This window comes from Mauremys reevesii, linkage group 13, assembly GCF_016161935.1.
Source record: "Mauremys reevesii isolate NIE-2019 linkage group 13, ASM1616193v1, whole genome shotgun sequence".
NCBI classification, from domain to species: domain Eukaryota; kingdom Metazoa; phylum Chordata; order Testudines; family Geoemydidae; genus Mauremys; species Mauremys reevesii.
In genome coordinates this window covers 38,354,479-38,368,662 of record NC_052635.1, presented here as the reverse complement: position 1 = coordinate 38,368,662, position 14,184 = coordinate 38,354,479, and the positions used below count along the sequence as shown (strand labels likewise).

At 41.6% G+C, this 14,184-nt stretch overlaps 1 long non-coding RNA gene across 1 annotated transcript; it reads left to right on the top strand.

Annotated features, from left to right (window-relative positions):
* Positions 1–3,295: 3,295 nt before the first annotated feature.
* On the top strand, positions 3,296–13,518 carry LOC120381133. Its single transcript, XR_005587946.1, has 4 exons — positions 3,296–3,421; positions 3,926–4,022; positions 4,594–4,670; positions 12,815–13,518. It is a non-coding gene; the product is annotated as an uncharacterized LOC120381133 (long non-coding RNA).
* The last annotated feature ends 666 nt before the right edge of the window (positions 13,519–14,184 follow it).

The window sequence follows — 14,184 nt, the reverse complement described above, 5'->3', positions numbered from 1 at the left end:
AGTATTATTTGAATGAACATTAAAAGTGAACTTCTTATCTCAAGAACATAATGGGTTCTGCAGGAACAATTTCCCATTGATGTAAATGGGAACTGGACACTAATTCCAGGGCATGGAGCAATTCCTCCTTGGGTTATTAAAGTTGCTCCGTTTTTTTTAGAGACCCAATGGATGGCAATGCTGCCTGTTCTGTGGTGCATTCTGCTGAAATGCACCGCTTTTGTGAACTTCTTTCACAGATTAGTTGAATCCTTATTCATGAGGACTCATTATAAAGGGTCTGTCAGCCTTTTCATTAAAAACCCTATTTTCCAGGGCTTAAAGCTGCTCATAAGTACTAATTCCAGGCTGGAACCTCTGATCTTAGTTCAGGAGTAGATTTTTTTTTTTAGGTGAGACAAGTTCCCTTTTTAGAACTTTGTGAAGCTCGAAAGCTTGTCACTTCCACCAGGAAAAGTTGGTCCAATCTCACCCATCTTGTCTCGCTCATCTTCTGGGACCAACATGGCTACAACTACACTTCAAACAACAATAGAAGATTTTTTTAAAAAAGAAATTTAACAATAGCTTTATCGGGGTTAATGTTCTGGGAAGTGCAAAAAGGTGAGAGAAAGAAAAGGGCTTTAGAGGCAGCTTGAGTCATTTCAAACGTTTGGTTCAGGTATTAGCAAAAGTTTTGGTTGATTCTTATTTTATCCCAGCTGGTTTTCCATGTTTAAGACCTGATCCAAAGTCCAGCTGAGTCTTTTCAGTGACTTCAATGGGATTTAAATCTAGCTTAGTTCTAATTCTTATTTTCTCGTCTTAAAGACCGAGGTCCTATCTTGATCCAACTAGGATTTTTTATATTGATTTTAATGGGAGCAGGTAAAGTATAATAAAAACAGCATGACCAACTCCTACCCCAACCCTTGCATGGAAGTAATAGATCTGATTCCCTATAGACTGCTGTACATATCCAAAAGGTCAAATTGCATTGCCCAGTTCTGATCTGTTCTTAGTGGACCTTGTGAACTACGGAGTACTGACTTGAGTAAGAACCATTTGGCTGCCCTACTGAGCAGTCCACTAGTTACATTTGAGATGAGAAGGCTTTTGGAAAAACCTGCGATAACTCAGTGTACACAAGCTAGGGCTCTAAATAGGAATGCCTTTGCTGTTGTACAGGGGGTTAGCCTTATCCACAGAAGTAGATAGCGTAAGGGTTCTCTTGGCTTTTTTTTACAAGATACAGTGGGGCAAATACATCCCTGCTGTAGCTTCAGTGGTATCTGTGAGTTGAATTTTGTCTAGTACGTTTTAAGAACTTACATGATGTAACAGAATGTCTCCGGAAGTGGTTAGAATTTCAGTTGCATTGGCATCTTTCAAGTCTCTTTTACATGGCGGGGTGGGGGGGGATTAAATCTATTGCAATCATTCTATCCATAGCTTCCTTTCCTTGATGGTTGAATTACTGGAACTTGTAGCTATAGTTCCATCCCATACTCACTCATACATGATGGCATTTTGACTAGTAAGCGGACAGAACCCTTTCCCCCTCCCAAGATGCCAAAAAAAAAAAAAGTTGAAACTTCAAATATATTTGGGAGGCTTTGGAGATCTGCCAACCAGGTAAAGGACAGATATTCCTTGGACTAAAAGAAAAGCGTTGTTCTTATATGCTGCTGTTCTAATAAAGGGAGCACATCTGCTGAGTATCAGTGTTTGTAATTGCTGTGCCTTTTAATGTTGTGGGAAATATTATAGTTTATTGATTGGGAGTTGGTCAAAATAGACTGGGAGGGAACAGCGTATGGGTGTTTTTTGCTCAAAACCTCAAAAGTAATTCCATACCTACTGTTCTCAGTTTACAACTAAAACAATGTTTTTTCTAACTGCCAGCAGCACACACTTAAAGGCTACTGGACTGGTATGAAAGAAGCACTATGAGCAAAACCAAAAAACAACGGGATTGTGTCAGTGAATCTGAGAGCATTCTCTGATGCATTGTTATTCGTTGTATCTTTGCACAGTCCCACTGGTATAATACAAATTTAAATAATGACTAACATAATTTGTCCTACAGACAGGGGCAGCTCTAGCAATTTTGCCGCCCCAAGCACGGTGGCACGCCGCGGGGGGCACTCTGGCGGTCGCCCGTCCCGCGGCTCCGGTGGACCTCCTGCAGACGTGCCTGCGGAGGGTCCGCTGGTCCCGCAGCTCCGGTGGAGCATCCGCAGGCACGCCTGCGGGAGGTCCACCGGAGCCGCCTGCCGCCCTCCCGGTGACCACCAGAATGCCCCCCACGGCATGCCACCCCAAGCATGCACTTGGCGTGCTGGGGCCTGGAGCCGGCCCTGCCTGCAGACCCTTTTTTTTATCAGTGATTATGTGATAGATGAAAAGAACCCAGCCAGACTGAATCCAGGCTGACTTTGTGGGGCTAGTGGTTAGAACAATCACAGTGAAACATAATGGGTCTGATTTTCCATTGCCCTGGATCTTGCCTAGTCATTTACACATGCGTAAAGTGGGTATAAAACACCATCAAATAAGAATCTTAGAGGGAAATCCTAGCCCCACTGAAGTCAGTGGCAAAACTCCCATTGACTTCAACAGAGCCAGGATTTCTCCCTTAATTTTTTGCTTTCACTTTGTGGTGGTGTAAATGACTAATCATATGGAGAATGAGACCCCATGATTAGGGAACCCTAGTGCTATTTTTGCAATCTGTTTTTAAAGGCAGAACCACACTGTAAGTAAATTATTCCTTCTGGTATCCTCCTCCCTTAGGATTACTCCAGTGGAGGTTGGGGGAAAATTGTCTTTTTATTTTTTATTTTTATTTTTTTTGTGAGGCAGAAACTATGATTTCTGGTGGAGCTTCCCCCATATATTATTAGCAAGAATCTCTCCCAACACAGTATAGTATTGCAGCTTTGTTAATTTTTTCTTTAAACAGAAGGCATTGAGGCATAGACAGAGTCAATCTCAAATGGGCACTCCAGCTCTGATGATTGTTCTCATTAAATCAAATGGATCATCATGTTGGAAAGAGAGCTCGCTACCTGCCTAATATTGGTAAAGATTCTATTTACAGATATATTTGTTTAGTGTTCTCTCAATTTACCTGTTTATTGTGAAATCTTAGGGACTTATTAGATCATCACTACTCCTTGCCTGTCATATTGCATCATGGTCCAGAAAAACTTTTGTTTCATCTGCAGCTAGCCAAAAGATAACACCCTTTTTTCTCAGATGCTAACTGACCACTGTTATCTACCTGTAGGCATGACTGTCACAGTGCTTTGTACCTAGCAAGAACCTTGATGGCAGAATCGGAATGAAGATGCCCACCTTCCAAGTGGAGGAGAACCTAATTACTTCTGTGCTGTTTACCTCGTACCGGCTGCAAGTCCACTTCTGTGTGATATTTAAGGTGACACTACCTCCAGACTCAGAGCCTGCTTCTGAGAGCTGGATGTGGGAAATTCTTAGAAACAGTTAGACTCTGTAATTTCCTTCTACTGGATATATACCTAAGACTCAGAATGGGTTACAAGTAGAGCTGAGTGAAATTTGTTGCCTCATCTTTCAGTGAAAAATGCAGATTCTGCGAGATTTCGTGAATTGGTGTCAGCTTTGCCACATTGTTTATTTCAGGGGGGGAAAAAAACCAACCAAAATTTAAAAAAAAATTAAAACATTTTGTTTTGAAAATGCCAAAACAAAATGCTTCAGTTTTTCCATATGGAATGACTTTGTGCGTCCAGGTTTCCTTTCATTTGATTTCAAGAATTCAAAAGCATTTAAAAGTGGTAAAATCAAAACATTTTGTTTGTCCTGAAACATTTTGTTTGTTTGTCCTGAAACAATTTTTTCCCTGACATTTCAAAACCTCTGTTAGATGAATCTGCTGAGCCCTGCTCTTCCCTCCCCATAGGAAGAAGGGCCCACAATCATTCAGAAGACACATGAGCTCATTTGGCTACCCCTCGATAATAGCAATACAAGGATCTGTGATGCTTATGAGACTACAGGTCTGTAAAGTTTCTTTTTCCATTTCCAATTTCTCAATCCAATTGAGATTGTTAGTTGGGTAAACTTTTAGCTTGTGCTTTGTATTCTCCTGAGATCTTTGGATCTGCCAGCTATATTAATCCAGATCTGTCTGCACCTTTGCTTATTGAATATTATCTTTTTCCCCTTGCCTCTTCTTTCTAGTGAGGGGATGGAGTGAGAGCATTAATTAGACTCTGCTGCCAATTTACTGATGCACCACTGCCTGTGCACCCCGGGAGAGAAGGATTAACAGCATTTTGGAGCTGTTAGCGAGAGTTACTAGCATATGATATTTGTAGTAATTCTGTCACCAGTGATATCTGCATGACATGCAAATATAACCTTTTCTCCAGATTGAACTCTACCATGTACTCTTTCATTTTCATTTGAAACCGCCCCCCCCCCAAGAAAAAAAACCCTCTCAACACCTTGTCCAGCTATATCCATAGTTTTATTGCCGCAATAAGTGTCTAGATATTTGCGGGAGTAGAAATCTTAGTGTTCCTATACAATACTTTTTTTTCTTAAACAAAGTCATTGCCATTTCAGGTGTGGATATGGAGAAATTTGTTATGTGAAGATAAGCTGCACATGCCATTCACTGTTGGCAAATGTAAAGTAATGAGGTAAGGTACCTTTACAGTTTAACAGCAGCACAGTGCAGAATACAGAGCAAGAGGGAAACCTGAGGTGACTGTGAATAACCCACTTTATCTCTCCATAAAATATTTAGTAGCAGTGTGTAGGGAATGTGTTTTGGGGAAGCTATTTTGATATAAAATGAGGTAATAGTGAGACTTCATTTTAAATAGTGTGAAATTTAATGCATGGTCTTATATAACAATGACAGAATGCTACCAAAATGTGGCACATCTTCATAATTATTATTTTGATTATGGCAGCCTTTGGATCCCAGACAGGGATTCTGGGCCTTATTGTATTAGCCGTCACACAAACAAATAACACAAAGACCATCTCTGCCTCAGAGCTCACAATCTAGGGTTTAGACAATACACAACAGATGAATAAACACATAAACAAGGATGGAGAGGGAGACATGGTAACAGTAGAGGGAGGTGTGATGACATAAGGGAGTGCATAGGGCAGATAGTCCTCAGCCTGCCCGCTTTTCACGGAGTGCCCTAATGGGAGAACATTACATTGCCAAGTTAGCTAGTGAATTCAGTGTCCACGGGATTCCCCATTTGTCAGCCAGGATGAAATGATTATGGATCTTTTACTTGTCTCTGTGACAGGGCTCTGGTGAGGAGTTTTGGGATCTCTCTTCCCCTGCTGTCCAATCACTAATCCATCCCATATAACACAGACACTTGCCAGTGCAAACACATGACTGGGCAAGTCTACCATTACTTTCCTGCTAACCTTCCCCCAAATAAGACTTGCTGGTTCAAATGTATGCAGAACGTGGGCATAAAAGTACAAAGTTAATTCCTTTTTCAGTTCAAATGTCCCCTCCCCCGCCTGACTTGGGAAGCTATTTGGTGATATTTGCCCAGCTCCAGTTCAAGTATGCAGTAAATTGCCAAGCACAGCAATAGAAGTGAATGGGAGTAAATCAGACCTAGAGGATGTTGGACAAAGTAATGGAAAAAGAAGGAACCTGGCGGTGCAGCCAATAGCTGGATGTTTGGTATTAAGATGTGGGACACATGGGTTGGTTTGATTTAATGCTGAGAAAAGTTAATTAATCCAAACATATGAAAAAAATAAGAATCCCAGGGCAGTAACAGCAGGAACTGACACATTCCCCTACAGTGAAAGAGACTCATAATAGAAGCAAAGGTTTTTAAGAGTCTTGCTATGGAATTTTTTGTCTTTGAGTTTGCAACATGGGAGGGTTGCGTTCCTCAGTGATAAATTCTCTTTTGCAAACTGGACTGAGAAGGAGAGGGGGATGGAATCAATTACAAACCATATCGGACATTTAAGTTTGAACACACGACCTTGCAAAGGCTTGCATGAAATCTTACTAGCAATATAAACAGGACTGGTGCCAAACTAAGCACCAGAAGTATTCAATAATAAAATACAGCTGTCTCCATTGGCATTTACCCATGAAAGTTTGTCATTTTTACTGTTAGAAATGCTGACAAAGAGAAATCTGTCAAATGAAAACATTTTTTCAGAAGAGGGAGGCTTTCATGAACTGCAGCCTAAATATTCATTTAACATTTGAACATTCCATAAAAATAATTTATAACATAATTTCTTCTTAGAAACTCATTTCAGCTGAGTACTTTCCAAAGACCCTGGTTGAGCTTGGCAACGCTAACAGCTTTGCTCTCAAACCCATAATTCTTAATTATTAAAATACTCAATATACACTTTGCTTGGATTCTAGCACAGCACATCAAAGCAGGGGCCCCTCTTTGCTTCAGCTTAATGCACACTATGTCAGTTAAGGAGGAAATAGGAGTGACACTGGTCTGTAGAGCATACGGCTTGGATTTTGCAACTCCCATTTATGTAAACAGTCCCAAAAAACTGCATAGAGTTGCTTGCATGAGTAAGGGCTATTTGTATAAGGGAGGCTTTGCAGGACCTGATCCTATGCAGGAACTTACTGTACCTTTTGGTCACAAAATAATATTGTGAAACTGAGAAAGTAGAAATAGAGCAGCACTAGTTATCACTCATAGGTCACCCTACCTACTGACATCGATGGGAGTTACTTGAACCTTGTGGCAGGACAATAGGTCAACCGAGGTCCCAAACATGGGGGTCAGCTTTTCAATACCCCTCCCACTCCCTCAGCCTTAACAGGAAGGTAAAAGAGAGAGAGACATACATTGAATTGTTAACCCGCCTATGTACACTCTGTAGCTCTCACCCATTGTGCGTGTTTCCTCCATTAGGGTCGTCTTCTGAATCAGTTTATCTTTTTGAATATTGTGTTATTTGATTGGCTGCTTGTCCAGATTCTTTACTTCTATACAGCCTGTCATCTGCGTAGCCATCCAATCAAAATGCACATTCCTGACCCCTTCAGCTAAGACTGACATAGCCCATAGTAATACCACTTCTCAACACACCGAGCCACATACTGAGGTTTTGAACATTGCCTTTCTTAAGCAAATCCCCATTGATATCCATGGATCTTTTGCTTGATTAAAGGAGGAGTTGGGCCATAGATTTAGATTCAAGTATCTCCTTCTTATTGCAGAGAAGGTGGCAGTCGCCCCTTCCATGAATCCCTTCACTGGATGCCTGTCTCTTACCTCAGCAAATTCTAGCTTCTCTTCCTCACCTACATGACCCTACATAGCCTTGTCCCCATTTTCACATTCGCTTCTTGCTCTCCCAGCCTTCTCGTCTTGTAGCTCTGGTCATGGATTCACTCATGCTTCTTCCTGCTTCACCTCTCCTTGCCCACAAAGAGCTTTCTTGCTTCCCCCTAAAACCAGTCAGTCCTTCCAAGAGCCCTCCTTTTCTTTCTTCCCTTCTGCCGCAGTCCTCACAGAGAGAAGGGGCCAGAAGGAGGTGTAAACTACACCAGCTTGGACTGTCAAGCTCAGCTCTGGATACGGCCCTACATTTTTAAAGCACTGTAAAAATGTATGCTTGTTTATAATAATGATAGTCATCAGTTTTCCAAACGTACAATGGTCATGGGAGGATATAAACTCTTTCTCTTCAGATGTCCTACCTCGTTCGTACCAAGTCAAAGGTCCTTAAACTGAGAGACTATTAAGTGCATTTAGTCCCAGACTTAAGAGAGAGAGACAGAGAGAGAGAGAGAGAGAGAGAGAGAATGTGTTGTAAAAGCCTCTTCTTGTTAAAATTATGGTCCCTGTAGTGTCCTCCTTGTTAAAATACTGCATAGTCATAAAATTCAGCTTGAAAATTATATGATCGGTCTCAAAGCAACTACCATCAACGGTTCTCCTTGTCAGACCTTTACAGTGTAAGTACTGATTAAATTCTATAAAGGTGGAAAAAATGACATTCCAGGTTTGTGAAGCTGAGATTGCTTTGAGCTTGTAGGTAATACATGGTCCAGCAATTATTAATGTTTAACTGAATGACATTGCAAGTAATGAGAAGACACTGTAACTTTAAAGGAGTAATTTCTTTAAAGGCTAAGAGTGTCTTATCTTCTTTTAAAAAAATTCTCTATTTATTCCAACTTAGCCCTTAACTCTCGGCTGTGCTATGTAATAATAATGGAACTGCTCAGACAGCAATTTACCAATGTGCTTGAGGCCCTGTCAAACCACATGGAGTGATGCCATAATCAAATTCGCAATGTCTTATCTTCCTCAGATAAAGTAATCATCAAAGGAGTGCTGGCATGAACAGAGAAAAGATTCAGAGCACAGACCTACTCTAATGTATTGAGCTGTGACACAAATTGGGCTGTCCTTGTTTGCCTTTCTTCTCTGTTTCTTTTTCCAATTGGTCTGCCAAAGCAACGCTGCTAGTTTGGTTTCACACCATCTATTTGAGACAATAACCTTTAAAACAAATAAATCTAGAAAGGGTTAAAATTCAGACTGCAGTATATTTTTTTCCTTTCCTTCTTTTTCCTTTAACACACTCATTGGCTGACATTATAAAGAGTAAATCCACAGACTAGAGATTTTCTGTTAAATCAATAAAATATTGTTTAAAAACTGAGTTAAGTGCATTATCTGTCCATTACTACATTGTGGTTTGCCCTCAGTCATGGAACTGAGACAAAGGCTCCCACAAGGCAAATCACATTTGTTGTTAACCTAAATTAGATTTTCCATATAAGGGAGCTATTTCAGGGCCTCTCTTCTACGGGGTACTTAAGCACATGACTAACTTTAAGCACATGAGCAATCCCACTGATGTCAATGGGACTCCACACATAGTTAAAGATAAACTTAACAACCTCGAGTTGGGTCCTAAATATTCAGGATAAGCAAAGTAAAAAGAAAAGACAACTGTTGTTAATGCAATTTAAAGAGAAATATTTCAATTATTTAAGGACAGCTAAAAGGAGAGAAGAGGTAGAATCAGAGTTTCCATCAAATCGTAGAACTGTAAGACTGGAAGAGACCTCAAAGTCATCAAGACCCCACTCCTGCCTTGTGGCAGGACCAACTAAACTTTGACCATCGCTGACAGGGAGTTGTCCAACCTGTTTTTAGAAACCTCCAATAATGGGGATTCCACAACCTCCCTGGGTACCCCTGGGTGAGAATCTCTGATCTAGACCACCTTTCTCTAGTTTGCTCATGAAAATGTCACATGGGGCTGTGTCAAAAGCCTTAAAAGTCAAGATATATCACATCTACTGCTTCCCCCCATCCATTAGGCCAGCAACCCTATCAAAGGACATTAGGTTGGTTTGGCATGACTTGTTCTTAACAAATCCATGCTGGCTATTTCTTATAACCCTGTTATTCTTCAGGTGCTTACAAATAGATTATTTAATAATTTGTTCTAGTTTCTTTCCAGCTATTGAAATTAGGCTGACTGGTCTATAATTTCCTGGGCCCTCTTTGTTCACCTTTTTAAAGATAGGTACTATGTTTGCCCTTCTCCAATCTTCTGGAACCTCAACTGTCCTCCAGGAGTTTTCTAAGATAATTGCCAGTGGTTCTGAGATTGTTTCATCTAATTCCTTAAGCACCCTAAGTTGAAGTTCATCAGGCTATGCTGACTTGAATATATTTAATTTATCTAAATATTCTTGAATCTGTTCTTTCCTGATTTTTGTGTTCATTCCTTTCCCCTTGTTAATATTGTGTTAAGTATCTGGTCACCATTACATTTTTAGTGAAGACTGAAACAAAATTAAGCATTAAACACCTCAGCTTTCTTGAAATCATCAGTTATTAGCTCTCCTTTCCTGGTACGTAGTGAACCTATACTTTCCTTCATCTTTCTCTTGCTCCTAAAGTTTTAAAGAATTTTTGTCACCTGCACCCTTTGAACTTAGTTTAAAGCCCTCCTTATGAGATTGGTAAATCAGTGTGTGAAGACGCTCTTCTCCTTCTTGGTCATGTTCTCTTCTCAGCAGACTTTCTTCTCAGAACAGCATCCAATGGTTTAGAAAACAGAAGTCCTTCTATTGACACCACTTGTGCAGCCAGCCATACATTCATCTTCAGGATATGTGTGTCCCTGCCTAGGCTCTGACCCTCAACTGGAAGGAACAACAAGAATATAACCTGTGCCTCTGACTCCTTCACCCTAGATCCCAGAGCCCTGCTGATCTGCTCAGGGTCAGATCTGACAATGTCATTAGTGCCCATGTGGCTGAGCAGCATGGGGTAATGGTCAGAGGGACATATGAGCCTCGACAACCCTTCCATAATGTCTTGGACATGGGCTCCAGCCCGGCAATATATCTCACAGGACATCATGTCAGTTCTTTTCTAGGGATCTGATTCAAAGGCCAGTGAAGTCACTAAGATTCTGTCCCTTGTTTTCAGTGGGCTTTAGCTCAGGGCCCAGTTGAACAAATCATAAACTGGCCATGATCCAGTGATATAAAACGACATGCAAGACCTAGAATTAGGGTGCTAGCTTTGCAGAATCCTGCTCTATCTTATTTTTTTAATTGTTGTGGATTTTATTAGCTTCAAGACAATTAAAACTGAATCCTGCAGTCTACTGAGCACCCTCAACTCCCACTGACTGCAATGTGTAGCAACTTGCAAGGTTGGGCCCTTATAATTGCTACTTCTTTAGCATTAAGATATAGCTATTTTCCCTAAATGTGTTACACTCACAATTAAAGCAAAGAGTATTTACATTCCCTGGGACTTCAGCACTTGTAAGAAAGGGAAGCATATTTGATCCAAACCCTTTTAACCTTCCTCACAGGCATAGTTCATTTGATTTTGACCCCAAATCTGTAACAACCCACACTGTTATTTCCCAATGTGCACTAACTCCAGCAAAAGTTGTAACAAATTTGTATAATTCAGACCTGGAATATAGATTTTTTTAACCTTACCTTAAATGTATTTTCAGATTTGTAAAGCCCACAAGTATACTATTCTGAAGGGGAGCAGGGAAAATGCAAAAAAGAATCTGTAAGAAAATGTAGTGCAACATTACAGAATTCTAACCACTCCTACACTGAGAGTGTCTTTGGTTTACCTTGTTTTGCAGAAGTTGTTTTATAAAGTCAGCTGTGCATTTGAACAAAAGGAATGTTTTCTGAAAAATAATAATGAATATCTGGCTTGTCCTTTTATAACCTTGCAAGTGCTAGGTAGATAGAACCACACACAATAAGAATATATACAGTGAGCCAAACGCTCTCCCCACTAATAACACCCTGCAACTCCACCAGCTCCAGTGCGAATCCACATGATATAAATCCTGGCAAAATTTGGTCCCAGCTGTGTGTATAGTGGGCCTGCTCCCATTCCCAGTGATGTCAGTTGCATAGGCACAAATGCCTCTTTGTATGTCTCCAAACAGAAGGGAACCTGTGCCTGTGGATTCTGGCTATAGGGGTGCCGAAAGAGGCAGTTCCCTTCTTTCTGCTTATCCTGTAGAGCTCCATGGGTCTCTTTGGGTTCTAGATCCACAGGTTGGGAGAGGTCGTCCAAGCTCCACCAGATTCCTGCCCGCACAAATACACAGATCACGGGAGCACCAGTTACCGCACACATTCCCTGTCCCTGTGCAATAGGTTCCCTGGAGTGGGGTAGCAGAAGACTGGCCACGCTGGGATGAGGGCACCTCCATATACGCTGTATGCTGGGAAGATGGTTTCTTCACCAGCTCTGAAAGTGAAGCAGAAAGGAAGATTTGGGGGTGGAGTCACTGGATCCATACTATGAATATTGTACATGGAGGGGCAGTGTGGCTATTCCAGGCTACAGACTGGATCAGTAGTTACAGAGAGGCAGAGAGCACTGCATTCCCCACAGTCTTCCTCAGGACTGGGAAGGGACGTTCCAGTCCCTGTTTAGCTCCCCAGAGCAGAGGTTCATTGTCTCAGGCTTTTAATGGAGGTTAGATATCACCTAGTGAGGATTAGAGACGGACTAGAGCAATCAAGGAAGGGTTTCTGAGTACTGGAGTATCCAGCTGGTCTGAGGTAGAGGAATCCACATCAAGTGAAGGATTCCTCCATTACTCAGGTCGAAAGCTCTTTGGAGCAGGGGTTGTCTTGTTTGTTCTGAGTCTGTATAATGCCTACCACAATAGGGTCCTGGTCTATGACTGGGGATCCTAGTAATATACTCACACTATGGTACTACAAATAATATAAAATCAACTAATAATGTGTGACATCTTGCACTACCGGTGCCAATTTCAATGTGTCACCAACTGTGACACATTCAGGAAGCATTGTGGTTGCAGTGCCTACTAGGAGGAAGCAGAAATTTCAACAATTCCAGTTCACAAAGTTCAACAATAATGGGAAGGGTTGGTGTGATTAAAACTTTCTTTTTTAAAAAAATCAAACTTTTCCCCATCACCTTAGGACAGCACTTAGAGGGTGTGGAGGGAGGGGTTTCTCAGTGCTTGGGACTCCTCGAGTGGATGCAGGAGGGAGAAATTAAAAAGTTTTACAAGGGGTTTTCCTAACTTTGTATTATGATTATTGGTTTGGTTCTGGGTTGGTTTCTTTAAGTTATTGTCAAAATTTAACATAGATTTCATGGGATCACAAGCCCCATCAGCTAATAGCAAAGTCATATAGCATGAACACAAAATAGAAAATACAAAAAAGAGGAGACTCCTTTGTTTTGTTTCTGAAATGTTTGTCTAATGTTCAGGCATCCTGAGCATGTGTGTCATATACTTGCAGGCATGGTGTGTGGAATTCACTGCAAAGTATCCCATCCTTATCCCTCAACTCAGATGTCTCTCTGTATATTCGCCCACATCATAGAGATGGGTGTCAACCAAGTGCTCGATCCAAACATCTCAGAACCTTGGAGAGAAGAAATGGGAATCAGAACCCAGATCTGCATTGTACATCTGGCTTTTGTCTCAGTAATGGGCTAAAACAAAACACTGGATCCAAACACTGCTTTTTGGAGGGGGGGATGTTTTGTATTTTACTAGTCAGGCCTAGATAATGTACACATTGAGTCTATAATCCCATATCGATATGATTTATTATTTATGCTGTCCCAGAGATGTGCAAAGGGATTATATGTATAACTTCATCTTTTCCAGGGATGCTTACTGTAGCAGGGTCTTGGGACAAAAGCACCTGATTAGCCCCTGCCCAGTCAGCTCAATCAGGGGAAACAGATTGGGGCTAATGGAAAAGTCCTGATGCTGGCCTGAGGATTGGCAACACCTGCTGGCCTGAGAAGCCAAGGGCTATAAAGGCTGGGAGGGAGCCAGACAGCTGGGGGTAGCCAGGGAGAAGGGGAACTGGAGGCCTCCTGGATGAAGGCTGATTCTGCTGGTAAAAGAGGTTGAATAATCTTGTAAATAGATAGACACTGGTGGTGGGATAACTGTAAGTAAATAAAGACATGGGTGTTGCACAACCCTGAAGCCTCTCTGAGCCTTACTGGGGCAGCAAGCGGGCCCCAAGAAGAGGGGTGGGTCGTGGACCCTGTTACACTTACCATCGGAATACTCTGGGCACATAGCAATAGCAATAGCATGGGATTTACTGAGACCTGCAGTGGGTGACGAGTGTTCACCACTCGGTAGATTCCCAAGTCTGTTTTATTATAGCTGTTTTCTCTGTCTTTGCTTCTAGACTTATGTACAATACAAGCAACAACATATCTCGCCCCTCACCTCCCCCCCAAAAAATAACCCAAACAACCTCCCCAACTCCTACACAAATAAGTTACGAACTCATCTCACTTTTTCAAATCACCAGGATGAAGATATTTCCTCCTCTTTATCTCAGTTACACCCCCCCCCGTTAGCTCACCCCACTGTTTGAAAGACTCCTGTACTTAGGAGTGTGCTTAGACTCTGTTAGAATAAGGGAGGAAACCCAGAGACAGAGGGGTCTTAGTGAGAATACTCTGCCAGTAGCCCCCAGCACGTTAAACCAAAGAACAAGCTCAAGTGCATTTACCGATCTCAGCCGCTGGTACTGCATACACAGCTCAAGAAGTAACAATAAGAGAGCAACGGTGGGGCAACAAAACTACCTCTAGGTAAATCACCTAAGCCCTTTGGGGATGGATTTCAGTTCTTTTT